Raw genomic sequence first — 27,119 nt, 5'->3', positions numbered from 1 at the left:
GAAGGTGAAATAAGGAGTTTCTCAGACAAAGGGAGACTGAAAGAATACATCTCCACCAAACCAGCATTGCAAGAGATGCTAAAGGGAGTGTTCTAAGACAAAAGAAGAAAAGGACAAGAGAGGAGAGGAACAGAGGTACAAAGGGCAATGAATAAATACACGTCAATAATAACCTTAAATGTAAATGGATTAAACGCTCCAATTAGAAGACAGAGGGTAACGGAATGGATAAGAAAACAGGACCCACATATTTGCTGTCTACAAGAAACACACCTGAAAACAAAAGATTTACACAGACTGAAAGTAAAGGGATATAAAAAAATATTCCACGCAAACGGACCTGAAAATAAAGCAAGGGTAGCAGTCCTCATATCAGACAAAACGGATTTCAGAGCAAGGGCAATAAAAAGAGACAAAGAATGACATTTCATAATACTTAAAGGAACAATCCATCAAGAAGATATGACTTTGATAAACATATATGCACCCAACATAGGAGCACCCAAATACATAAAGCAAATACTAGAAGACCACAAGAAGGATATCAACAACAACACACTCATAGTAGGGAACTTCAACACTCCATTATCAACAATAGACAGATCATCCAAGCAAAGAAAAACCAAGGATATACAGGCATTGAACAACACACTAAACCACATGGATCTAACTGATATATATAGAACTTTTCACCCCAAAGAAGCAAAATATACATTCTTTTCAAGTGAACATGGGACATTTTCAAAGATAGACCACATGATAGGTTACAAAACAAGCCTCAACAAATTCAAGAAAATTGAAATCATATCAAGCATCTTTTCAGATCACAATGCCTTGAAACTAGAAATCAACCTCAGAGAAAAAAATGAAAGACACCCAAACTCATGGAGATTGAAAAACATGCTATTAAATAATGAATGGGTTAACAATGACATCAAAGAAGAAATCAAGAAATTTCTAGAAACTAATGATAATGAGCACACAACAGCCCAAAACCTGTGGGACACAGCAAAAGCAGTCCTGAGAGGGAAGTTCATAGCAATACAGGCATATCTGAAAAGGATAGAAGAATCTCAAATAAAAACCTAACCATAAAGCTACAAGAACTAGAACAACAACAACAAACAAAGCCTAGGGAAAGAAGAAGGAACGAAATCATCAAGATCAGAGCAGAACTAAATGACATAGAGACTAAACAAACAATCCAAAAGATCAACAAAACTAGGAGCTGGTTCTTCGAAAAAATCAACGAAATCGACAACCCTCTAGCCAATCTAATCAAGAAAAAAAGAGAGAAGACACAAATAAATCAGAAATGAAAGAGGAGAAATCACGACTGATACCTCAGAATACAAATCATAGTTAGAAATTACTACAGACAACTGTATGACAAGAAATTTGACAATCTAGAAGAAATGGACAAATTTCTAGAAACATACAACCTTCCAAAACTGAATCAAAAAGAAGTGGAAAGTCTCAACAGACCAATAACAAAAAAGGAAATTGAAACAGTAATCCAAATCTCCCTGCACACAAAAGCCCTGGACCGGATGGCTTCACAGGCGAATTCTACAAAATATTTAGGGAAGAACTAACGCCTATCCTCCTCAAACTGTTCCAAAAAAATCCAAGGAGAAGGGAAAATCCCAAACTCTTTCTATGAAGCCAGTATTATCCTAATCCCAAAACCAGGTCAAGACACAACAAAGAAAGAAAACTACAGGCCAATATCACTGATGAACATAGATGCTAAAATCCTCAATAAAATATTGACAAACAGGATCCAGCAATACATCAAAAAAATCATACATCATGATCAAGAGGGATTCATTTCAGGGATACAAGGATGGTTTAATGTTCGCAAATCAATAAATATAATATATCACCTAAACAGAATGAAAGACAAAAATCACATGATCATATCAATAGATGCCGAAAAAGCATTTGATAAAGTACAACACCCATTTATGATGAAAACACTCAGCAAAATGGGAATAGAGGGAGCATACCTTAACATCATTAAGGCTATATATGAGAAGCCTGAGGCCAACATCATACTCAATGGACAAAAACTGAAAGCATTCCCCCTGAAATCAGGAACTAGACAAGGTTGTCCACTCTCTCCACTCCTTTTCAACATAGTGTTGGAAGTCCTAGCCACAGCAATCAGACAAGAAAAAGAAATAAAAGGCATCCAAATTTGGAAAGAGGAAGTAAAACTTTCATTATATGCAGATGACATGATAGTATACCTAGAAAATCCTATAAACTCCACTAAAAGACTACTCAATATAATAAGTGAATTTGGCAAAATCGCAGGGTACAAAATAAATATACAGAAATCTAAGGCATTTCTGTACACCAACAATAAAAGAGCAGAGACAGAGACAAAAAGAAAATACCATTTACTATAGCAACAAGAAAAATAAAGTACCTAGTAGTAAACTTAACCAAAGGGATAAAAGACCTGTACTCTGAAAATTACATAACATTGAAGAAAGAAATTAAGGAAGATACAAATAAATGGAAGCAAATACCATGTTCTTGGATGGGGAGAATCAACATCATCAAAATAGCAATACTACCCAAAGCAATTTACAGATTCAATGCAATCCCTATTAAAATACCAATGACATATTTCACAGACCTAGAACAAATACTCCATAAATTCATATGGAACCAAAAAAGACCCCGAATAGCAAAAGCAATCTTGAGACAGAAGAACACAGCAGGAAGAATCACAACACGAGATATCAAACAATACTACAAAGCCACTGTAATCAAAACAGTCTGGTACTGGCATAAGAAAAGACATATAGATCAGTGGAACAGAATAGAGAGTCCAGAAATAAACCCAGGCCTCTATGGTCAACTAATCTTTGATAAAGGAGGAAGGAACATAAAATGGAGTGAGAAGAGCCTCTTTAACAAATGGTGCTGGGAGAACTGGATAGGGATGTGCAAAAAAATGAAACTAGACCACCAACTTACACCACACACGAGAATAAACTCAAGATGGATCAAAGACTTAAATGTAAGCTGTGACACCATAAAAGTCCTAGAGGAAAACATAGGCAAGAAAATATCAGATATCTCACGTAACAATTTCTTCACGGATACATCTCCTAAAGCTAGAGAAATAAAGGAAAGAAGAAATAAATGGGATTACATAAAACTGAAGAGTTTCTGCTCAGCAAAAGAAAACATCAGCAAGATGAAAAGGAAACCAACCATATGGGAAAACATATTTGCCAATGACATCACAGACAGGGGACTGATTTCCAAAATATATAAAGAGCTGATACGACTCAACATCAAGAAAACAAACAACCTAATTAAAAAATGGGCAAGGGACCTGAACAAACACTTCTCCGAAGAGGACATACAGAAGGTCCGTAGACACATGAAAAAATGCTCAACATCATTAGCCATCAGGGAGATGCAAATAAAAACCACAATAAGATACCATTTTACACCAGTCAGAATGGCCATCATCAAGAAATCAACAAACAACAAGTGCTGGCGAGGATGTGGAGAAAAGGGAACCCTACTGCACTGTTGGTGGGAATGCAGACTGGTGCAGCCACTATGGAGAACAGTATGGAATTACCTCAAAAGATTAAAAATGGAACTGCCTTTGGAACCAGCGACTCCACTACTAGGATTATACCCGAATAATCTTTTTTTTAATGCTTTTTATTGATTATATTGTTAAAACAGTTCCAATTTTCTCCCCCTTGCTCCCCTCCACCCAGCACCACCCTTCCCCAGCAATCCCCCCCAAGTCCATACCCCTGGTTCGTAAAAATTAACTATCCCCCCCCATCTCAAATATTAGGACCCTTTGTAATCTTGTAAAGGACAATGGGCGAAGGTCTCAAGCTCCTCTAGCTGCTTCAAGCTGGACATGGTCGTCGTCCTACCTACCCTTGGGTCCAGAAAACCCTAATAAGAGTGGGGGTGTGGAGGGGAGGGTGGCCTTCCCACATAGGGAAGGATCGTGCAGACTCCAGGTCAGTTGGCTGTCTCCGGTCAACGGCGTGCTTGGTTTAACAGGCTGGTGTCCTTGTTGTGTTCTGGGGGCGACAGATTTTGCTAAAAGGGTTAAAAGACATCATTCAATCCATAACTACTAGATGACAAAAGGCAGGGATTAGTTTTTCAATGTTCCATATTAGGAAATAAAAAGGGGGGGGGCTTCTTTGTAAGAAGGTGTGCTAGGCACATCTCACCTGTCCAAAACCCTTTTGCCCATTATACTTAGTTTTAGCTGAGGTAAATAGTTTAGGTTTTCCCCCTCTCAGACCTCTGGGCCTTTTCTGTCCAAGCCATTAGGATAGAAAAGAGAAACCCGTTTTAAAGTGAAGCCCACAGACCACCCCATTCTTCCCCAACCCAGCCATTTAGTTCAGCCAAACCGTTGAGTCTCAGGAGGCAGCGCTGCAGAGAGCATTAAGTGAGGCTTATGCATACAGATAATCACTCAGGTAATGCGATCATAGGCTTATGTCCTTTGAAAACAAAAAACACGTGTTAATTTATGTAACATAACCCACAAACAAGTCTCTAAATCTGTAAGACTGTCTTATTGGGAAGACATCTAGTTGCAAGGCACTTGAAATTCTATTTGCCTGCAACTTGAATATCTTTGATGATATCACAGACATGGTTTAATTTTCAAGTGAAACCATATTTTAAATGAAAAGAAACTTTTAAGACGGTTAGTTGCCCTGTTTTATACTCTACTACTGATCATTGTGATTTTCCTTGAATAATAATTTTTCTCCCTAAGATTACCCTCCTTGTCTTTAAAGGGACTACATTAAGTCCATTTTAAATTTATCCTGCTCGTTTGCATAAACATAACAAGAGCAGCACATGATCACTTATGATCTTTAGTTCTGCTTTGCTGGAACTTACCCAAGGAATATTTGGGGTGACCTTCAGTCTGTTCTTCAGGGCACAGAAGCTGAGCCACATATCTGGCATTCATCCTTGCCTGTACACACCTGTTTTTTCCAAGTCTTTCTGGTTTTTCCTTGTGCCTTAAGGTCCCTTCTAGCCATCTTTCAGGAAAACAACCTTCGTTCCTTCCCTGGAAAGATTGCTGTGGACCGCACAACCAACCATGGTACCAGGCCTTTTATCTCATGGGCTTTTATTACCTTTGAAAGTCATTCCCAGTTCCTCGGGGCTTTTTGGTAACAATCTGAGCCCAAGTATGTTTCCTTTAGGCTTGACCTTCCAGTCAAAGACTTGGTCAAAAAAAAAAAAAAAAAGGAACCTCTGTTGACAACTGGTCTTATTAGTTCTATGCAAAGAAACTTATGTCATTACTTACTTCTTTAGAATGCCAAACTCTGGAGGGATCAAATAGGGAGAAAAATATACAACGTGAAGGAAAATCTTTGTCCTAATATTCACTAAACTGGCATTTCCATTCTTCATATTTTCATTTTTCCCCCATTAAAAAAATTTTTTTTTGTTTTTCCATTACAGTTGTCTCACTTTTTAAGCCCTCTTGTTTCCCTGCACCCTGTCCCTCCCTTCCCCCACATTTAGTCCCTACTCAGTTGCCCCTGTCTGTGGGTCATTCATATATATATATATATTTTTTTACTTGACCCTTCCCCTTACACCTTTCTTTTCCTCCCCCCCACCCCCCTTGTTACTGTTAGTCTACTTCTTGTTTACAAACCTCTGGTTCAATTTTGCTCATTTGTTTGTGTTGTTCATGAGTTTCCTGTGATAGGTGACAGCATAAGGTATTTTTCTTTTGTTGCCTGGCTTATTTCACTAAGCATAATTTTCTCTAGTTCCATCCATGTTGTTGCAAATGGTAGAAGTTCCTTCTTTCTTTCTGCTACATAGAATTCCATTGTGTAAATGTACCATAGTTTTTTCATCCACTCATCTACAGATGGGCATTTAGGTTGTTTCCAGCACTTGGCTATTGTAAATAGTGCTGCTATGAACATTGGAGTGCATAGGTTCTTTTGAATTGGTGTTTCGGGATTTTTTGGATATAATCCTAGCAATGGAATTGCTGGTTCAAAAGGCAGTTCCATTTTTAGTTTTTCAGGAAATTCCAAACTGTTTTCCACAGTGGCTGCAGCAGTCTGCATTCCCACCAGCAATGCACCAGGGTTCCCATTTCTCCGCATCCTCTCCAGCACAAGTTGTTTGTTGATTTGTTGATGATGGCCATTCTGACTGGTGTAAAATGGTATCTCATTGTGGTTTTAATTTGCATCTCTCTGATGGCTAGTGATGTTGAGCATATTTTCATATGTCTATGGACCCTCTGTATGTTTTCTTTGGAGAAGTGTTTGTTCAGGTCCTTTGGCCATTTTTTAATTGGGTTGTCTGTCTTCTTGGTGTTGAGTCGTATGAGTTCTTTATATATTTTGGAGATCAATCCCTTGTCTGAGATGTCATTGGCGAATATATTTTCCCATATGGTTGGTTTCCTTTGCATCTTGCTGATGTTTTCTTTAGCTGAGCAGAAACTTTTTAGTTTGATGTAGTCCCATTTGTTTATTTTTTCCTTTATTTCCCTTGCCTTAGGAGATATATCAGTGAAAATGTTGCTACGTGGGATATCTGAAATTTTCTTGCCTATTTTTTCCTCTAGGACTTTTATGGTATCACGGCTTACATTTAAGTCTTTGATCCATTTTGAGTTTATTCTGGTGTATGGTGTGAGCTGGTGGTCTAATTTCATTTTCTTGCATGTCCCTGTCCAGTTCTCCCAACACCATTTGTTGAAGAGGCTCTTTTCACTCCATTTGATGTTCTTTCCCCCTTTGTCAAATATTAGTTGACCATATGAACCTGGGCTTATTTCTGGGCTCTCTATTCTGTTCCATTGATCTATATGTCTGTTTTTATGCCAGTACCAGACTGTTTTGATTACCGTTGCCTTGTAGTATAGTTTGATATCAGGTATTGTGATTCCTCCTACTGTGTTCTGCCTCAAAATTGCTGTGGCTATTCGGGCTCTTTTTTGGTTCCATATAAATTTTTGAAGTATTAGTTCTAGGTGAGTGAAATATGTTGCTGGTATTTTAATAGGGATTGCATTGAATCTATAAATTGCTTTGGGTAGTATGGACATTTTAATGATGTTGATTCTTCCCATCCATGAGCATGGTATACACTTCCATTTATTTGTATCTTCTTTAATTTCTTTCTTCAGTGTTATGTAGTTTTCTGTGTACAGGTCTTTTACCTCTTTGGTTAAGTTTATTCCTAGGTATTTTATTATTCTTGTTGCTATGGTAAATGGGATTTTTCTTTCAGTTTCTATCTCTGAGTTTTTATTGTTGGTGTATAAAAATGCCTTCGATTTCTTGATATTGACTTTGTATCCTGCTATTTTGCCGAATTCACTTATTAGATTGAGTAGTTTTTTTGTGGAGTCTAAAGGATTTTCTATGTACACTATCATGTCATCTGCAAATGATGACAGTTTTACTTCCTCTTTTCCAATTTGGATGCCTTTTATTTCTCTTTCTTGTCTGATTGCTGTGGCTAGAACTTCCAAGACTATGTTGAATAGGAGTGGAGAGAGCGGACATACTTGTCTTGTTCCTGATCTCAGGGGGAATGCTCTCAGTTTTTACCCATTGAGTATGATGTTGGCTTCAGGTTTCTCATATATGGCCTTTATTATGTTGAGGTATGCTCCCTCTATTCCCATTTTGCTGAGAGTTTTTATCATAAATGGGTGTTGTACTTTATCAAATGCTTTTTCTGCATCTATTGATATGATCATGTGGTTTTTGTCTTTCATTTTGTTTATGTGGTGTATCACGTTTATTGATTTGCGACTATTAAACCACCCTTGCATCCCTGGGATGAATCCTACTTGATCGTGGTGTATGATCTTTCTAATGTGTTGCTGGATCAGGTTTGCCAATATTTTGTTGAGGATTTTAGCATCTATGTTCATCAGCGATATTGGTCTGTAGTTTTCTTTCTTTGTTGTGTCTTGACCTGGTTTTGGAATTAGGGTTATACTGGCTTCATAGAACGAGTTTGGGAGTCTTCCCTCTTCTTGTATCTTTTGGAATAGTCTGAGGAGGATAGGAGTTAGTTCTTTCCTAAATGTTTTGTAGAATTCACTTGTGAAACCATCCGGTCCTGGGCTTTTGTGTGCTGGGAGTTTTTTGATTACTGCTTCAATTTCGCTAGCTGTTATTGGTCTATTCAGACTTCCTGCTTCTTCTTGATTCAGTTTGGGCAGACTGTAGTTTTCCAGGAATCTGTCCATTTCCTCTAGGTTGTCAAATTTCTTGCCATACAGTTGTTCGTAATAATTTCTTATAATTCTTTGTATTTCTGTGGTATCAGTTGTGATTTCTCCTCTTTCATTTCTGATTTTATTTACTTGGGTCCTCTCTCTTTTTTTCTTGATGAGCCTGGCTAAAGGCTTGTCAATTTTGTTTATCTTTTCAAAGAACCAGCTCCTACTTTTGTTGATCTTTTGAATTGTTACTTTAGACTCTATGTCATTTAATTCTGCTCTGATCTTGACGATTTTCTTCCTTCTACTTGATCTAGGTTTTGCTTGTTGTTCTTCCTCTAGTTCTTGTAGCTGTAGGGTTAAATTTTTTATTAGAGATTCTTCTAGCTTTTTTTGGTAGGCTTGTATTGCTATGAACTTTCCTCTTAAGACTGCTTTCGCTGTGTCCCATAGGTTTTGGGTTGTTGTGTGTTCATTATCATTGGTTTCCAGGAACTTTTTGATTTCTTCCTTTATGTCATTGTTAACCCATTCATTATTTAATAGCATGTTATTCATTCTCCATGAGTTTGAATATTTTTGAGTTTTTTCCTTGAGGTTGATTTCCAATTTTAAGGCATTGTGATCTGAGAAGATGCTTGATATAATTTCAATTTTCTTGAATATATTGAGGCTTGTTTTGTGTCCTACCATGTGGTCTATCTTTGAAAATGTTCCATGTCGGCAGCCGTCCGTCTCGAGAGATGATGGTGTAGCTTCTTAAGAGTCTATCTGCACCGCCAAGAATGGCTGTGCAGTCCGACTCGGGAGTGACACAGTATCTGTCTCCTCCCGTGTTGAATCGACATCTTGCGATGACGCTGAAGCTACAGAGCCTGGGCAGGGTGATATGGAGGGTCTGCTGTTGCCCATGCAGCAGACCCCCCCTCTCTTCGCAGCTGAAGGGTCCAAGGGAAAGACGGAGTCAATACAGCTTGGCTTCAGGTGCGCCGCAGGAGTTGCCGGTGTTGACTACAACGTCAAACCGCCTTAGGGACTCCGGCTCCGGATTTTCTGTCGGGGTTTACTCCCTTAGCCTTTCCCCTGAAGAGGTATGCCGCAAGGCAGCGGAGGTTTTTTGGAGTCAGAGTTTTCCTTCTCTGATGTACCCTGACTGGAAGATCGAACCAGCGACACTGAGCTCGCAGGCCGACGCTCAATCCACTGAGCTAAACCAGTTGAGAAATATGTATATTTTGCTTCTTTGGGGTGTAAACTTCTATATATATATCGACTAAGTCCATTTGATCTAAAGTATTGTTCAGTGCCTCAATATCTTTGGTGTTTCTTTGCTTTCAAGATCTGTCCATTGTTGACAATGGGGTGTTAAAGTCCCCTACGATGAGTGTGTTGCTGTCTATATCTTTCTTGGAGTCTTTCAAAATTTTCCTTACATATTTGGGTGCTCCTAAGTTGGGTGCATATATATTTATAAGGGTTATATCTTCTTGATGGATTTTTCTCTTAAGTATTATGAAATGCCCTTCTTTGTCTCTTTTTATGGACTTTGCTGTGAAATCTGTTTTGTCTGATATAAGTATTGCTACCCCGGCTTTTTTTCATGCCCATTTGCTTGAAATACTTTTTTCCATCCCTTTACTTTCAGTCTCTGTAGATCTTTTGTTCTAAGGTGGGTCTCTTGTAGACAGCATATATGTGGGTCATTCTTTCTAATCCATTCAGCTACCCTATGTCTTTTAATTGGAGCGTTTAATCCATTTTTATGTTTAAGGTTATTACTGATAAGTACTTATTCATTGTCATTTTTCCCCTTTGTACTCGTGTTCTTCTCTGTCTCTCTCTGTTTCTTTATCTTCTTAGAGCAGACCCTTTAGCATCTCTTGCATTGCTGGTTTGGTGGAGATGTATTCTTTTAGTCTTCCTTTGTCTGAGAAACTCCTTATTTCGCCTTCCATTTTGAATGAGAGCCTTGCTGGGTAGATTATTCTTGGTTGTAGGCCTTTGTTTTTCATTGCTTGGAATATTTTTTTCCATTCCCTTCTGGCTTGTAGTGTTTCTGCTGAGAAATCTGAGGATAGCCTTATTGGAGCTCCCTTGTATGTTATTAGTTGTTTCTCTCTTGCTTCTTTTAGGATTCTCTCTTTGTCTTTGAATGTTGGCATTTTAATTATGATGTGTCTTGAGGTGGGCCTGTTGGGGTTCATCTTCATTGGGACCCTCTGTGCCTCCTGGATTTGCGTGACTCTTTCTCTCCTCATGTGAGGGAAGTTTTCTGTCATTAGTTTTTCAAAGAGGTTTTCTATCCCTTGCTCTTCTTCTTCTCCTTCTGGAATTCCAATGATACGGATATTGTTACGTTTTATGTTGTCCTGCAGCTGTCTTAGAACCTCTTCTGTCTTGTTCAGTCTTTTTTCATTTTGTTGCATTGTCTGGGAGTTTTTGTGTACGTTGTCCTCCAGCTCGCTGATCCGATCTTCTGCTTCCTCTAGCCTGCTTTTAATTCCTTCTACTGTGTTCTTCAATTCAGAGATTGTATTCTTCATTTCCTCCTGGCTCTTATTGATAGCTTCCATGTCCTTTTTGATGCTGGTATAATTCTCAGTAAGTTCCTTATAGTTCTCCTGGAGCTCACTGTAGTTTTTCTCGAGTTCTTTGTAGTTTCCGCTGATCTCATTTAGCTGCTCCATAATCCATGTTTTAAATTCCATATCTGATATTTTGCTCCCCTCTATTTCATTTAGCACTCTTTCTGGGGATTCTACCTTTCCTTTTGATGGGGGGTTGTTTCTCTGTCTCCCCATTTTTGTGATTCCTTTTGTTTGTTGGTGCTTCTTAGAATGATCAGTTCTTCCTGGATCTGCCTCTGGTAGCGTCAGATCATGTACCAGACTGGCCCTAGGCAGCCTGTTGGAGATTTCCAGGGATCTACTGACTTTGTCTCTCTTCTTTAGTTGTTACTATACTCAATCTGTGATCAGCCGTCAGGCTTAAGGACCGTGGGTGTGGCAACTTAATTCCTGTAGGCAGGGCTTTTATTTCCCCTTAGTATGACACCACTTGGAGGGGGATGGTCTGTCTGCTGTACTGGGGCTGAGTCAGTACTGGCTGGTCCTGGGAGGGGGTTAGTGTAGCTTCCACTTACTCCTCCACCCTCCTGGATCTCCGTCTGTGTTGTCCTTGATGATATTTCTTTAATCTGTCTGGTTGTATTTCAGCTACTTTTTGGTGGATCTTTTTCTCTGGTTAGTTGATTGAGAGTCACTCTGCCCACCTTGTCTTGAGACCTTTTGTGAAGGTGCTGCTAAAATATAATTACACAACCCAGGCAAGAAACGCACACCCTCCAATGTCTCCCCCAAATACAATCCCACTATAGGCTGCAAATGAGCCCGTGTTAATATACTTGTGGAGATACTGGGACTCTTATTTCATAGGAGAAACAGAAAGGAGTTGTTTTAAATGAAGGAAGGGTAATTTTTGAGTCAGTCATTCCTCCCCGCATTTGTTCCTCCTGGATTGTCTCCTTAACAGGAGTGAGCTGAGAACACTGTCCCTACTCCACGGCCATCTTGGTCCCCCCTATACCCGAAGAATGTTGAAACACCAATTCAAAAGAACTTATGCACCCCTATGTTCATTGCAGCACTGTTTACAATAGCTAAGTGCTGGAAACAACCTAAGTGCCCATCTGTAGATGAGTGGATCAAAAAACTGTGGTACATTTACACAATGGAATACTATGTAGCAAAAAGAAAGAAGGAATTCCTGCCATTTGCAACAACATGGATGGAACTAGAGAGAATTATGCTTAGTGAAATAAGCCAGGCAAAGAAAGAAAAATACCATATGATATCACCTAATACAGGAAACTAAAGAATAACACAAACAAAGGAACTAAATAGAACAAAGAGCAGAATAGCAGTCAATAGGGGGGAGGGGGGAGGGAGAGAAGGGGGATAAGTAAGGGAAGGGTTTAGTCAAAGAACCCATATAAATGACTCATGGACATGGACAACGGGGAGGGATATGATTGCGGGAGAGGGTGTGGGTTGGGTCGGGGAGAGAAATTAGGGGAAAAGGGGACAACTGTAATTGAAAAACCAAAATAAAAAAAAATAATGAAGGAAAACTTCCCAAATTTGGAGAAGGAAATAGACATACAATTCCAGGAAGCACAGAGAGTCCCAAACAAGCTAGACCCGTAGAGGACCACACCAAGACACATGTCATTAAAATGCCAAAGGTTAAAGATAAAGAGAGAATCTTAAAAGCAGCAAGACAAAAGAAGAGAGTTACCTGCAAAAAGGTTCCTTTACAGGAAAGAAGGGACTGGAAAGAAGTATTCAAATTGATGAAAAGCAAGGATATACAACCAATATTGCTCTATCCAGAAAAGCTATCATTTAGAATGGAAGGGCAGATCAAGTGCTTCCCAGAAAGGTAAAGCTAGAGGAGTTCATTATCACCAAGCCAATATTATATGAAATGTTAAAGGGACTTATTTAAGAAAAAGAAGAAGATCAAAACCATGAACATTAAAATGACAACCAACTCACAACTATCAACAACAGAATCTAAAATACAAAAAGAAACTAAGCAAACATCCAGAATAGTAACAGAATCATAGATAAGGGGATCATTTGAAAGGTTATCAGCTGAGAGGGAGAAGGGGGAGAAATAGGGAAATGGAGCAGGGATCAAGAAGCATAATTGGTAGGTACAAAATAGACAGGGGGATGTTAAGAATAGTATAGGAAAGGGTGAGGATAAAGAACTTATATGCACGACCCATGGACATGAATTACTGGGGGGTGGTACTGCTGGAGGGAAAGGGGGTACTGGGCATGGGGGTGCAAAGGGACACCCCTGTCTTGTTCATGATATTAAGGGGAATGTTTGTAAGAAACATTTCAGACAACATGAAGTGTAACAACATCCGCAACATGGGAATGCCAGGAGTAGGGAGTGAGCAAGGGACTGAGAACCCATTTAAAGAAATAATGACTGAAAACTTCCCTAATCTGGTGAAGGAAAAAGACACACAGTCCAAGAAACTCAGAGTCCCAAACAATTTGGACCCAAAGAGACCTAACTGAGGCACATCATAACTAAAATGGTAAGGCTTTTGGATTGAGCGTCGGCCTGCGAGCCAAGTGTCACTGGTTCTATTCCCAGTCAGGGCACACGACTAGGTTGCACGTCAGGTCCCCAGTTGGGGGAACAAGTGAGAGGCAACCACACAGTGATGTTTCTCTCCCTCTGTTTCTCCTTTCCCCTCTCTCTAAAAATAAATAAATAAACAAATAAGTAAATAAATTAAAATGGCAAGGGTTAAAGCAGTGGTTCTCAACCTTCCTAATGTCACGACCCTTTAATACAGTTCCTCATGTTGTGGTGACCCCCAACCATAACTAAAGCATAGTGATTTATCACAAAAACAATATGTAATTATATATGTGTTTTCCTATAGTCTTAGGCGACCCCTGTGAAAGGGTTGTTTGACACCCAAAAGGGTCGCGACCCACATGTTGAGAACCGCTGGCTTAAAGAGGAGAGAATCCTAAAAGCCATAAAAGAAAAGCAAGGCAGCACCAATTAGACTGTCATCTGATTTCTCAACAGAAACATTTCAGGCCAGAGGGAGCAGTGTGAAATATTCAATGTGTTGAAAAGCAAAGACCTAAAACCAAGGCTACTTTACCCAGCAGGGTTATCATTTAAAATTGAAGGAGGAATAAGGAGCTTCCCAGACAAGAAAAAGCTAAAGGAGTTTGTTAACACTAAACCACTACTGCAACAAATATTAAAGGGATTGCTTTAAGAAAAAGAAGAAAAAGAGCTCTGGCTGGTGTGGCTCAGTGGATTGAGTGCCAGCCTGTGAACCGAAAGGTTGCCAGTTTGATTCCTAGTCAGGGCTCATGCCTGGGTTGTGGGCTGGGTCCCCAGTTGGTGGCCTGTGATGCAACCGATCGATGTATCTCTCACACATTGATTTTTCTGTCCCTTCCCCTCTCTCTAAAAATAAATAAATAAAAAGAAGAAAAAGAAAGGAAATAAACAGAAAAAAATAGTTTAACAATAAAATAGCACTAAATATATATCTATCAATAATCATCTTAAATGTAAATGGATTAAATCCTCCAACCAAAAGATACAGGATAGTTAAATGGATAAGAAAACAAGACCCATATATATGCTGCCTCCAAGAGACCCATCTCAGATCAAAAGATACACACAGATTAAAAGTGAAGAGATGGAAAAACAAATGGAAATGGGGAAAAAAGCTGGGGAAGCAGTACTTATATCCAACAAAATAGACTTTAAAACCAAGGCTATAGTAAGAGACAGAGAAGGATACTACATAATGATAAAGGAAACAATCCAGCAAGAGGATATAACTCTAATAAACACATACACAACATAGGAGCACCTAAATATGTGAAGCAAATCTTGATGGATATAAATGGAGAAAGCGACACAATTACAGTCATAGTTGGAGATTTTAACACCTCATTGACTTCAATGGATAGGTCTTCCAGACAGAAAATAACAAGGAGACAGCGACCTTAAACAACACACTAGATCAGATGGATTTAATTGATATCTTCAGAGCATTTCATCCCAAAGCAGCAGAATATACATACTTTTTACATGCACATGGAATGTTTTCTAGGATAGACTACATGTTAGAGCACAAAACAATTCTCAATAAATTAAAGAAGATTGAAATCACATCAAGCATCTTCTCTGACCACAATGCTATGAAACTAGAAATCAATCACAAGAAGAACACTGAAAAACACACAAACACATGGAGGCTAAATAACATGTTATTAAACAATGAATGGGTCAACAATGAGACCAAAGAAGAAATAGTAAGATACCTTGAAACAAATGAAAAGAAGAACACAACAACCCAAAATCTGTGGGGCACCGGGAAACCAATTCTAAGAGGGAAATTAAGAGCATTATAGGCCTATCTCAAAAAAACAGCATAAAGCTCAAATAAACCATCTAATTCTACATTTAAAGGAACTTGAAAAAGAACAACAAACAAAGCCCAAAGGGAGTAGAAGGAAGGAAATAATAAAGATCAGTGCAGAAATAAACAAGAGTCTAAAAAACGATATTAAAGATCAATGAATCCAAGAGCTGATTCTTTGAGAAGATAAACAAGATTGACAAACATTTAACCAGATTCATCAGAAAAAAATTAGGACCCAAATAAACAAAATGAGAAATGAAAAAGAAGTAATAACTGATACCACAGAAATACAAAGGATTGTAAGAAATTACTGTGAGCAACTATATGCCAAGAAATTGGACAGCCTGGGAAAAATAGATACATTTCTAGAAGCACACAATCTTCTAAACTGGATCAGGAAGAAACAGAATACCTGAATAGACTGATAACAACTAGTGAAATCAAAGAAGTAATTAAAAAACAAAAACAAAAACAAAACAAAACAAAAAAACACCAAAAAACAAAACAAAAAAAACCCCCTCCCAACAAACAGAAACCCTGGACTGGATGGCTTCACAGATGACTTTTACCAAACATTCTGAGAACTGACACCTCTCCTTCTCAAACTATTTCAAAAAATTCAAGAGGGAAGGATCCCAAACTCATTTTACAAGGCCAGCATTATGCTACTTACAAAACCAGACAAAGATACTACAAAGAAAGAAAATTATAGGTTATATACCTGAAGAACATAGATATTAAAATCCTCATCAAAATATTAGCAAACCAAATACAGCAATGCATTATAAAGATTATACACCATGATCAAGTGAGATTTATTCTGGGAATGCAAGGTTGGTACAACATTTGCAAAACAATAAATGTGATTCACCACATTAACAAAATGAAGGATAAAAACCACATGATTATATCAATAGATGCAGAAAAAACATTTCCTAAAATCCAGTACCCGTTTATGATAAACACTCTCAGCAAAGTAGGAATGGAGGGAACATAGCTAAACATAATAATGGCCATATATGACAAACCCACTTGCCAGCATCATATGATTCATCTTTTAGTGAATATTATTTCCACTCCCAAGTGGAGAGATTCATTTTATTGATTAACTTCCTGAGTGAGTGGGTGGGTTGCAGGCTTGAAACAATCAAGGTGTACTCCAGCCCTGTGGTTTGAGCTGCAAGGGCAACTTTACAGTAAACATGACACTCCTACCTCTAGGCCAGTCCTGCCATTGTTAGAACATTCATTCTTTGAGATTTAAAAGAATAGAGGACCAAAAGGTCAACTCAGAAGTATTTTAATGAGCAAGTTGTAACAAAGATAAAAAATAAAGTGGGCTCCAACCTAGCCAGATTTTAATGTAATCAAAGAAATTTAGGTTTAATTTTTAGCTTTAAAAGCTTTTTTATATATCTTACCAGGCTTAAGCTAGTTATACAAAGAAAGCATACACTCTTAAATAGGTGACTAAATAAATCCTGGTAGCATGGGCTCTAGTCCACATATAGGTGTGATAAACCCTTATTTCCTGGACATTTGTCATAGAACCACAGTAATTGTAAACTTATAATATCACATTATATACTTTACGCTAAAATTATTAGTGAAATCTTATTAGTGATTCAGAAAAAAGCAAATAGTTGGCTCATATTAACTAGTTAACTGACCCAGTACTCCTCCAATGTAGGCCAATTTACTGGAAAACTCAGTGTTAATTTGAGGGTTTTTTTTTTTTTTTTTGGCCTTTTTAAAAAATTATTTTTCAATTATAGTTGACATACAATATTATATTAGTTTCAGGTATACAACAAAGTGATTAGACATTTATATACCTTATGAAGTGATTGCCTTGATAAGTATAGTCAATAATATTGTAATAACTATTTATAGTGTTAGATGGGTATTAGACTTCAGGTTTGACAACAGAAAAATTTATCAATGCAATCAACAAAGTCTTCTTTTAAATACTATCTAATTTAAATTAAGAACAATCAATCTCACCTTATGTTATTCTGGCACTTGGATCTGAGCGACAATCATCATCATCACTAAAAAAAGATAAAAGGCATTTCATTTTCTAAGTATTTCATATATGGAGAAATATTAGTCAAATAAAAAAGAAACCTGTCAAAGTCATTATTCATATTAAGCAAACCTGTAATCATATGTCTCTGAATTTTCAAGTCAAATGAAAATGATTGCTACGCTGACTTATTTGGTTTTATACATGCTCCTCTTCTCCAGTCATACAGATAACTAAGAGTTACTTGCCTTATTCATTATGTATGCTAAAATAATCATGAGGGGAGATAGGGTCAATGGTGGGCCTAGACTAGATATCCTAAACTGGCATCAGGTCAAAAATAAACCTTAATTTCATAGTGCCAGGTGGAAAAGAATACAGTTACAACCAGGTACATTTTTCTCCTTATACTCTGTCTCCAATGATACAAAGTGTTACCCTTCCCAGTTTTTGAACATTATTATAAACATAAAAAAAAATTTTAGAAGAGGAGAGAGGAAGATGGCGGAGGAGTGAGGAGAGGCTGAGGTTTCAGGCTCCCGAGACCCTTCTGCAGTTTGGGCTAACTGCAGACAGAACACCTCAGTGAGCAGCTGGACACTGGCAGGAGTCGAGCCTTGGCACTGCTGGATTAGAGAAAATCCATCTGGGAACAACCTGTTTAGTGAGGATAGCGGAGAAAAAGGGAACGAAATGGGATTCCTGACTGGGGCGGCTGCTGGAGCTGTGGCTAGAAGTACACAAAGGCTTTTTGGCGACCACAGGCTACCCGGGAGAGGAGTTTGGAGGAGAGCGGATCTCTGCCCGCTGGCACAGACGGGACTTGACCAAGTGGCATTGGCGCTGAAGGACAGGAGACAGCGTGCTGCCGGGCAAGTGAGAACATAATTCTCCTTTATATTTTTCTATAGTGGACGGTGGAGAGGGGAGGAAAGTTTGGGGGTGGTAGGCCATTTTTGAGGAGCGCAGGCGCAGTGGTGCGCTCATCCAATCCCTAATCCTCCCCTTGGGTAATGGGGGCGCGCACAGGGAAGTGCCCTCATTCACTGGCCCAGGTGCACAGGGCTGCGTGTCTAGGTGCCCCTCGGACACATGCCAACAGACACAAAATCAGTGACCCAACGGGCAAAGGGAGGGCCCACTGGACACGCAGAAGACTGTGCGCAGTCGCCCCTGGCCAGCCCAGTGGGCGCCAGGCCGAATTACCAGGCCAGAATCTGGAGCGCAGAGCACTTGTCCAGGCTCTCCGCGTGCCCGCTCAGGAGGTGCGGAACGGTGGACAGCAGCGACTCACAGACACTCATGTCTACTGAGCACAAGTGTCTGGGGCCCTGCCCTAAGAGGCAAAAGACCAACTCCCAGAACACAGTGCTGCAGGCCTGAGGCTAGCTCCCCTGCCGCTTGGGTGCACACCGGCACTCTAGCCAAAAAACACCTCAAGGGCTTTCCCAGAGCGCAGCGCGGCCGGCTTTCTCAGAGCGCGGCGCGGCAGCCCTGAGCTTAGTTCCCCAGCCGCCTTGGGCACGCACTGATGCTTGAGTGAAAAAAAACACCTCGCCAGCTTCCCCAGAGCACGGCGTGGCCTGCTTTCCTGGAGTGCGGTGTGGCAGACCTGAAGTGGGCTCTTGGCTGCCTTGCATTGTGCCTTGCCGGCCACCTCGCGCACACCACTGCTATAAGGAACAGGAATCTCTGACCCATCACATTAGACCAGCTGTGGACGCAGAAAAAGAAGACGACACAAGAAGGCTGAACTGAGTAAAAACATTCCTTTTTTTTTTTTTTTCTTTTTTCCCTTTTTCCTTTTTCTTTTCTTCCTGAAAGAGGAGGGGAGGAGGGAGGAGGGGAAGTAAGGAGGAAAAAACAAACTATATCTCTAATCTGTTTTATATAATCTTTCCTTCTTATCCCTCTTCTTCAATTGTTGTTTATTTGTTTGTGGGCTTAGTTTAGCTTCCCTTTCACTCTAAATAAATAGAATGTAACTACTATTTAAATCCAATACTATATAATTCCACTTTCCTACTATATTCTGCACTCTTCCTCCTTTTTTCCCTAGTTATTAACATACAACGTAAATATTACCTACTGTCTTCAACAGTCTCAAGTATTATTAACCTATTATCCCCTCTCTCAAAAATCATATCTTTCCTTCACTAAAACAACTCTTATCTATTCTTCCTATAGTGTAAAAGCTCTAATCTCTCTACAGCTATATTAATACTGGCTCGTTGGCTGATGATAGCAGGATAGAGGGTGGGGGATATTTTTGAGGGTGCGGGTCTCCTTCTGGGGCTGTGTGTTTATGTTTTTAACAGCATCTCCACAAAAGAATTCGAGATAAAGTGGATAGAGTGACTCTCAATCAACAACCCAGAAGGAAGATCCTAACAAAAAAAAAATCTGAAATATGACCAGACAGCATAAACTAACAATATAAAAGGTACCCCAAGAACATCAGGCTCAGGAGATCAAAGAGACTGCACCACTGAAACCCCCAGATCTACCATAAAAAATCTCATACCACAAAGGTGGGAAAGCAACGCAGACAAATCCAAATAACAAAAACAAACAAGAAGAATCTAACACGGTAAGACGCAGAAACAACCTCTCAATGAAAAGAAAAGAAGAATCCCCAGAAAGAGAGGTAGATGGAATAGACATAGCCCAAATGTCAGACATGGAATTCAAAACTATGGTGGTGAAGAAGCTCAATATGCTAGAAAACCTCAAAAACAACTTTGACAACCTCCAAGGAAGTTACCAACAGCTCCAAGAAAATTACAGGGAACTTGCAGAGAACTACACCAGCATAAAAAAAGACATAGAAACTATCAACAAGAACCAGGAAGAAATGAAGAATGCAATCCCTGAACTGAAAAACACAGTAGAATCAGTCAAAAGCAGACTAAACGAAGCAGAGGATCGGATTAGTGAGTTAGAGGATAATGTAGGTAATAATTCTCAAATGATACAGCAAAATGAAAAAAGATTGAAAAAATATGAACAAGATGTAAGGGAATTACAGGATAGCATTAGAAAAATAATATCAGGATCATCAGAATACGAGCGGGAGAAGAAAAGGAGCATGGAATTGAAAGTCTGATAGGAGAAATAGTGACAGAAAATATTCCGAACCTGATGAGAGAAAAAGCTATGCAAGTCCAAGAAGCACTGAGAGTTCCAATAAAGAGGAACCCCCCAAAACCCACTCCAAGGCACATCATAGTTAAAATGGCAACATTCCAAGAAAAAGAGAGAATCCTAAAAGCAGCAAGAGAAAAACAGCAAATAACTTACAAGGGAGCTCCAATAAGGCTATCGACCGATTTCTCAACAGAAACATTACAAGCCAGAAGGGAATCGTCAAAAATATTTCAAGCAATGAAAAACAAAGGTCTACAACCAAGAATACTCTACCCAGCAAGGCTCTTATTCAAAATAGTAGGTGAAATAAGGAGTTTCTCAGACAAAGGAAGACTAAAAGAATACATCTCCACAAAACCAGCATTGCAAGAGATGCTAAAGGGAATATTCTAAGAAAAAGGAAGAGAAAAAACAAAAAAGAGAATAGAGGAACAGAGATACCAAAGGGAAATGAATAAATACATGTCAATAATAACCTTAAATGTAAATGGATTAAATGCTCCCATTAAAAGACATAGGGTAATGGAGTGGATAAGAAAACAGGACCTACATATTTGCTGTCTACAAGAAACACACCTCAAAACAAAAGATTTACATAGACTGAAAGTAAAGGGATATAAACAAATATTCCAAGCAAATGGACCTGAAAAAAAAGCTGGGGTAGCAGTCCTCATATCAGACAAAACGGATTTCAAAGCAAGGGCAATAAAAAGAGACAAAGGACATTTCATAATATTTAAAGGAACGATTCATCAAGAAGATATAACACTGATAAACATATATGCACCCAACATAGGAGCACCCAAATACATAAAGCAAATACTAGAAGACCACAAGAAGGATATCAACAACAACACACTCATAGTAGGGAACTTCAACACTCCATTATCAACAATAGACAGATCATCCAAGCAAAGAAACACCAAGGATATACAGGCATTGAAAAACACACTAAACCACATGGACTTAACTGATATATATAGAACTTTTCACCCCAAAGAAGCAAAATATACATTCTTTTCAAAGGCACATGGGACATTTTCAAAGATAGACCACATAAAAGGACACAAAACAAGCCTCAACAAATTCAAGAAAATTGAAATCATATCAAGCATCTTTTCAGATCACAATGCCTTGAAACTAGAAATCAACCTCAGGGAAAAAAGTCAAAGACACACAAACTCATGGAGAATGAATAACACGCTCTTAAATAACGAATGGGTTAACAATGACATCAAAGAGGAAATCAAGAAATTTCTAGAAACTAATGACAATGAACACACAACAGCCCAAAACCTATGGGACACAGCAAAAGCAGTCCTAAGAGGGAAGTTCATAGCAATACAGGCATATCTGAAAAGGCTAGAAGAATCTCAAATAAAAAACCTAACCATAAAGCTACAAGAACTAGAACAGCAACAACAAACAAAGCCTAAGGCAAAAAGAATAAAGGAAATCATCAAGATCAAAGCAGAATTAAACGACATAGAAACGAAACGAACAATCCAAAAAATCAACAAAACTAGAAGCTGCTTCTTTGAAAAAATAAACAAAATTGAGAAGCCTCTAGCCAGGCTCATTAAGAAAAAAAGAGAGAAGACCCAAATAAACAAAATCAGAAATGAAAGAGGAGAAATCACGACTGATACCTCAGAAATACAAACAATTATAAGAAATTACTACAAACAACTCTATGGCAAGAAATTTGACAACCTAGTAGAAATGGACAGATTTCTAGAAACATATAACCTTCCAAAACTGAATCAAGAAGAAGTAGAAAGTCTCAACAGACCAATAACAAAGAAGGAAATTGAAATAGTAATCCAAAATCTCCCTGCACACAAAAGCCCTGGACCGGATGGCTTCACAGGCGAATTTTACAAAACATTTAGGGAAGAACTAACTCCTACCCTCCTCAAACTATTCCAGAAAATCCAAGAAGAGGGAAAAATCCCAAACTCTTTCTATGAAGCCAGTATTACCCTCATCCCAAAACAAGGTCAAGACACAGCAAAGAAAGAAAACTACAGGCCAATATCACTGATGAACATAGATGCTAAAATCCTCAATAAAATTTTGGCAAACAGGATCCAACAATACATCAAAAAGATCATACACCATGATCAAGTGGGATTCATCCCAGGGATGCAAGGATGGTTTAATATTCACAAATCAATAAATATAATACATCACCTAAACAAAATGAAAGACAAAAATCACATGATCATATCTATAGATGCAGAAAAAGCATTTGATAAAGTACAACACCCATTTATGTTGAAAACACTCGGGAAAATGGGAATAGAGGGAGCATACCTTAACATCATTAAGGCTATATATGAGAAGCCTGAAGCCAACATCATACTCAATGGACAAAAACTGAGAGCATTTCCCCTGAACTCAGGAACTAGACAAGCCTGTCTACTCTCCCCACTTCTATTCAACATAGTGTTGGAAGTCCTAGCCACAGCAATCAGACAAGAAAAAGAAATAAAAGGCTTCCAAATTGGGAAAGAAGAAGTAAAACTATCACTATTTGCAGACGACATGATAGTATACCTAGAAAACCCTATAAACTCCACTAAAAGACTACTTGATGTAATAAGTGAATTTGGCAAAATAGCAGGGTACAAAATAAATATACAGAAATCTAAGGCATTTCTGTACACCAACAATAAAATCTCAGAGACAGAGACAAAAAAGAAAATACCATTTACTATAGCAACAAGAAAAATAAAGTACCTAGGAATAAACTTAACCAAAGAGATAAAAGACCTGTACACTGAAAATTATGCAACATTGAAGAAAGAAATTAAGGAAGATACATATAAATGGAGGCAAATGCCATGTTCTTGGATGGGAAGAATCAACATCATCAAAATGGCCATACTACCCAAAGCAATTTACAAATTCAATGCAATCCCTATTAAAATACCAATGACATATTTCACTGACCTAGAACAAATCCTCCAAAAATTCATATGGAACCAAAAAAGACCCCGAATAGCAAAAGCAATCTTGAAACAGAAGAACACAGCAGGAGGAATCACAATACCAGACATCAAACAATACTACAAAGCCACTGAGATCAAAGCAGTCTGGTACTGGGATAAGAACAGACATATAGATCAGTGGAACAGAATTGAAAGCCCAGAAATAAACCCAGGCCTCTATGGTCAACTAATCTTTGATAAAGGAAGGAGGAACATAAAATGGAGTGAGAAGAGCCTCTTTAACAAATGGTGCTGGGAGAACTGGATAGGGACGTGCAAAAAAATGAAACTAGACCACCAACTTACACCACACACGAGAATAAACTCAAGATGGATTAAAGACTTAAATGTAAGCTGTGATACCATAAAAGTCCTAGAGGAAAACATAGGCAGGAAAATTTCAGATATCACACGTAACAATATCTTCACGGATACATCTCCCAAGGCAAGAGAAATAAAGGAAAAATAAACAAATGGGACTACATCAAACTAAAAAGTTTCTGCTCAGCAAAAGAAATCATCAGCAAGATGAAAAGGAAACCAACCATATGGGAAAACATATTTGCCAATGATATCACAGACAGGGGACTGATCTCCAAAATACATAAAGAGCTTATACGACTCAACATCAAGAAAACAAACAACCCAATTAAAAAATGTGCAAAGGACCTGAACAAACACTTCTCCGAAGAGGACATACAGAAGGTCCATAGACACATGAAAAAATGCTCAACATCATTGGCCATCAGAGAGATGCAAGTAAAAACCACAATGAGATACCACCTTACGCCTGTCAGAATGGCCATCATCAAGAAATCAACAAACAACAAGTGCTGGCGAGGATGTGGAGAAACAGGAACCCTACTGCACTGTTGGTGGGAATGCAGACTAGTGCAGCCACTATGGAAAGCAGTATGGAATTACCTCAAAAAACTAAAAATGGATCTGCCATTTGAACCAGTGATTCCAGTGCTAGGATTACACCCAAAAAATCCTGAAACCCTAATTCAAGAGAACTTATGCACCCGTATGTTCATAGCAGCCCTGTTTACAATAGCTAAGTGCTGGAAACAGCCTAGGTGTCCGTCTGTGGATGAGTGGATCAAAAAACTGTGGTACATCTACACAATGGAATACTATGTAGCAGAAAGAAAGGAGGAACTCCTGCCATTTGCAACAACATGGATGGAATTAGAGAGAATTATGCTTAGTGGAATAAGCCAGGCAAAGAAAGAAAAATACCATATGATATCACCCAATAGAAGAAACTAAAGAGCAACACAAACAAACGAACCAAATAGGCAAAGACTAGAATAGTAGTCAGTAGGGGGGAGGGGGGAGGGAGAGAAGGGGGATAAGTAAGGGAAGGGTCAGGTCAAGGAACGTATATGAATGACTCCTGGACATGGACAACGGGGAGGGATATAATTGTAGGAGAAGGGATGGGCTGGGAGGGGGGAGCAATGGGGGAAAATGGGACAACTGTAATTCAATAACAAAAAATAAAATTAAAAAATAATTTAGAGACATTTTGGTTATTTTAGAAAAAATGTAAATAAGATTTCAACTCTACAGTGTACTATTTTCTTTCTTGTCTCCAACAAATACTGCATAGTCCAACCTTTTTCTTGCAGTCTTCTCAACTTGGATGATCTTATCTATATTTTATCCACCCTTTAAGGCACAACTCAAATTCCACTGCTTTTGAGAATTCTTCTCTGAATGCTCCAACTTACATCACCCTCTTCATTCTTGGTAATTCTCTCACAGTACATACCACACTTTTTGAGCATTTAGGTATATAATTAAACTAAGTACAAACCCCTTTATGTGAATTATTATTGCAGGGGCTGTTGTTGACTAAGGGCCTGACTCCCAGTTTCAAGCACCCAACACATTAAAGACTTAATCTAACTATACTAAATTGGATCACAATATTACAAAGCAGGTTCAAGAACGTAGAGAAGGAAGTAGAGACCAGATAAATGAGAATAGGAGAAAATATGGGAAGGGGAGGCCAAGGAAGTAACCACAGAAGGGAGCTAAGGGAAGGAGGGGAGGTGGGAGGGCTAAACACTTGCTTCCTCACAGTACTTGAGAGGCCCATTCTTCTCATCAGCATAATTTTCATTTAAAATTTCAATTTTCTTAGCTAACTCATATTGCTTTAACTGACTGTACCTAGAAGATGAAGGCAGATCCTCTTCATTGTATGAGGATGTACTCATAATTCTGTGTATGAAGTAATGTGTTGGTTCAGTACTAGATTTTCTTTCTTCTCTCTGGAAAAGTACAAGTCAGGTATGACACAAAGAAGAGTTTGCAATAAATCAAGTAAAATATTATATTTCTGATGTTCCCAGCATTTTTGGCCAGGCATACTGTATTTGGTCATGAAATCTCACATGGACTCCCAATAAACAGACCAGAGTTTAAGTTAAAGCTATTGATCTAGTGAGCTCCTTAACTGACCAGAATTGTATTTCTGTGTTTTGGTTTCTCTGGTTCATTGCTGATTCTGGGTTAACCTGGAGATCATTGCAAATGGGTAATCCAGGGAATTGTTGCACTAAGAAATTTTAAATCACTTGTGTTCTCCGAGCACATGATATGATACAATTTTTTCAGTAGGTCCAACCCAAGAAGTCAATGGGACTCAGACCATCACTCAAAGGATACAGAACCAGGGACAGGAGCTGTGTGTCAAAGTAAGAGCTGATTGCAAGACAAATATTCAGTATAACCTTATTACAGGAGAAATATTCAACATATTTGGACTAACTTACTATGTTTCAACAAGTTGGGTAAGTAATTAAAAAAAAATTGGTTAAGAACTTGCCCAAAGGTCACATGACTACTAAAGGGTAAAGAGAGAATTCAAACCAAGATAGGCTGAATTTTATGAATCATTTCACTCCCCTCCAGCCCGTCTTCTGATCCTGCTCATTGGCATAGTTTCCATGCACAAAACTTCAAATGAGTATTTACAGGTCAGAACACAAAAAAGGATGAAATCTATTATTTTAATTTTTTTATTGATTGATTGAGAGAGAGAGAGAGAGAGAGAGAGAGAGAGAGAGAGAGAGAGAGAGATGGGTTTGTTACTTATTTATGTATTCATTGGTTGATTCTTTTATGTGCCCTGAAGTGGGATTGAACTCACAACCTTGGTGTATCCAGATGACACTAACCAACTGAGCTATCTGGTCAGGGCAAATCTATTATTTTATATAAATAGTGTGCATTTCTCCTAACTGGTTTCCATTTTCTATTTTACTGGTCCTTCTATTGAACCTAGGACTCTTTCCATGATCTGTTTTTCTTCAGTGAGGCTCCTGGCTTCACCTATCAATCATTTCCCTTTTGTTGTAAATATCATCAGAGTTGGGAGAGACTGGCTGGATCCAGTTTATGTCCTTTTCTTCCTACCCAATGCATATTACTTGGACTAAGTTTGTAAAACTCTCTACCCCTTCCATAGAAACCCATTCACTGATAATCATATTTTTCACTTACATTTAGTTGTGTCTTACTCTCCCAAAACAAAGAGTCTGTGTCAGTCAAGGATTTTGAAGTAGTCACATTAATGTTAGGAATTGTTACTTTCATTTTTGTCTCCTCAGATTCTGCCCATTCAGTTGGTGATACTTCACTATCTGTTGTAGTTACACTGGATTTGGGGTGACATTTTCTTAGTGACAATTCTTTTTTTTTTTTTTT

At 38.5% G+C, this 27,119-nt stretch overlaps 1 long non-coding RNA gene across 1 annotated transcript in view; it reads right to left on the bottom strand.

The window, feature by feature from the left end:
- LOC149990736 (uncharacterized) overlaps positions 1 to 27,115 on the bottom strand; it is a 41,052-nt gene extending 13,937 nt beyond the window's left edge. Inside the window, exons 1-3 of the long non-coding RNA XR_016508625.1 lie at positions 26,916 to 27,115; positions 25,581 to 25,681; positions 17,238 to 17,284 (exon numbers count right to left, since the gene is read on the bottom strand). This is a non-coding gene — a long non-coding RNA (uncharacterized LOC149990736). The remainder of the gene's footprint in view (positions 1 to 17,237; positions 17,285 to 25,580; positions 25,682 to 26,915) is intronic.
- Between the last annotated feature and the right edge of the window lie 4 nt (positions 27,116 to 27,119).

The sequence above is a fragment of the Furipterus horrens genome, unplaced genomic scaffold (genome assembly GCF_987537825.1).
Source record: "Furipterus horrens unplaced genomic scaffold, mFurHor1.1.pri manual_scaffold_17, whole genome shotgun sequence".
Classification (NCBI taxonomy): domain Eukaryota; kingdom Metazoa; phylum Chordata; class Mammalia; order Chiroptera; family Furipteridae; genus Furipterus; species Furipterus horrens.
This window is presented reverse-complemented; position numbering and strand designations above follow the sequence as displayed.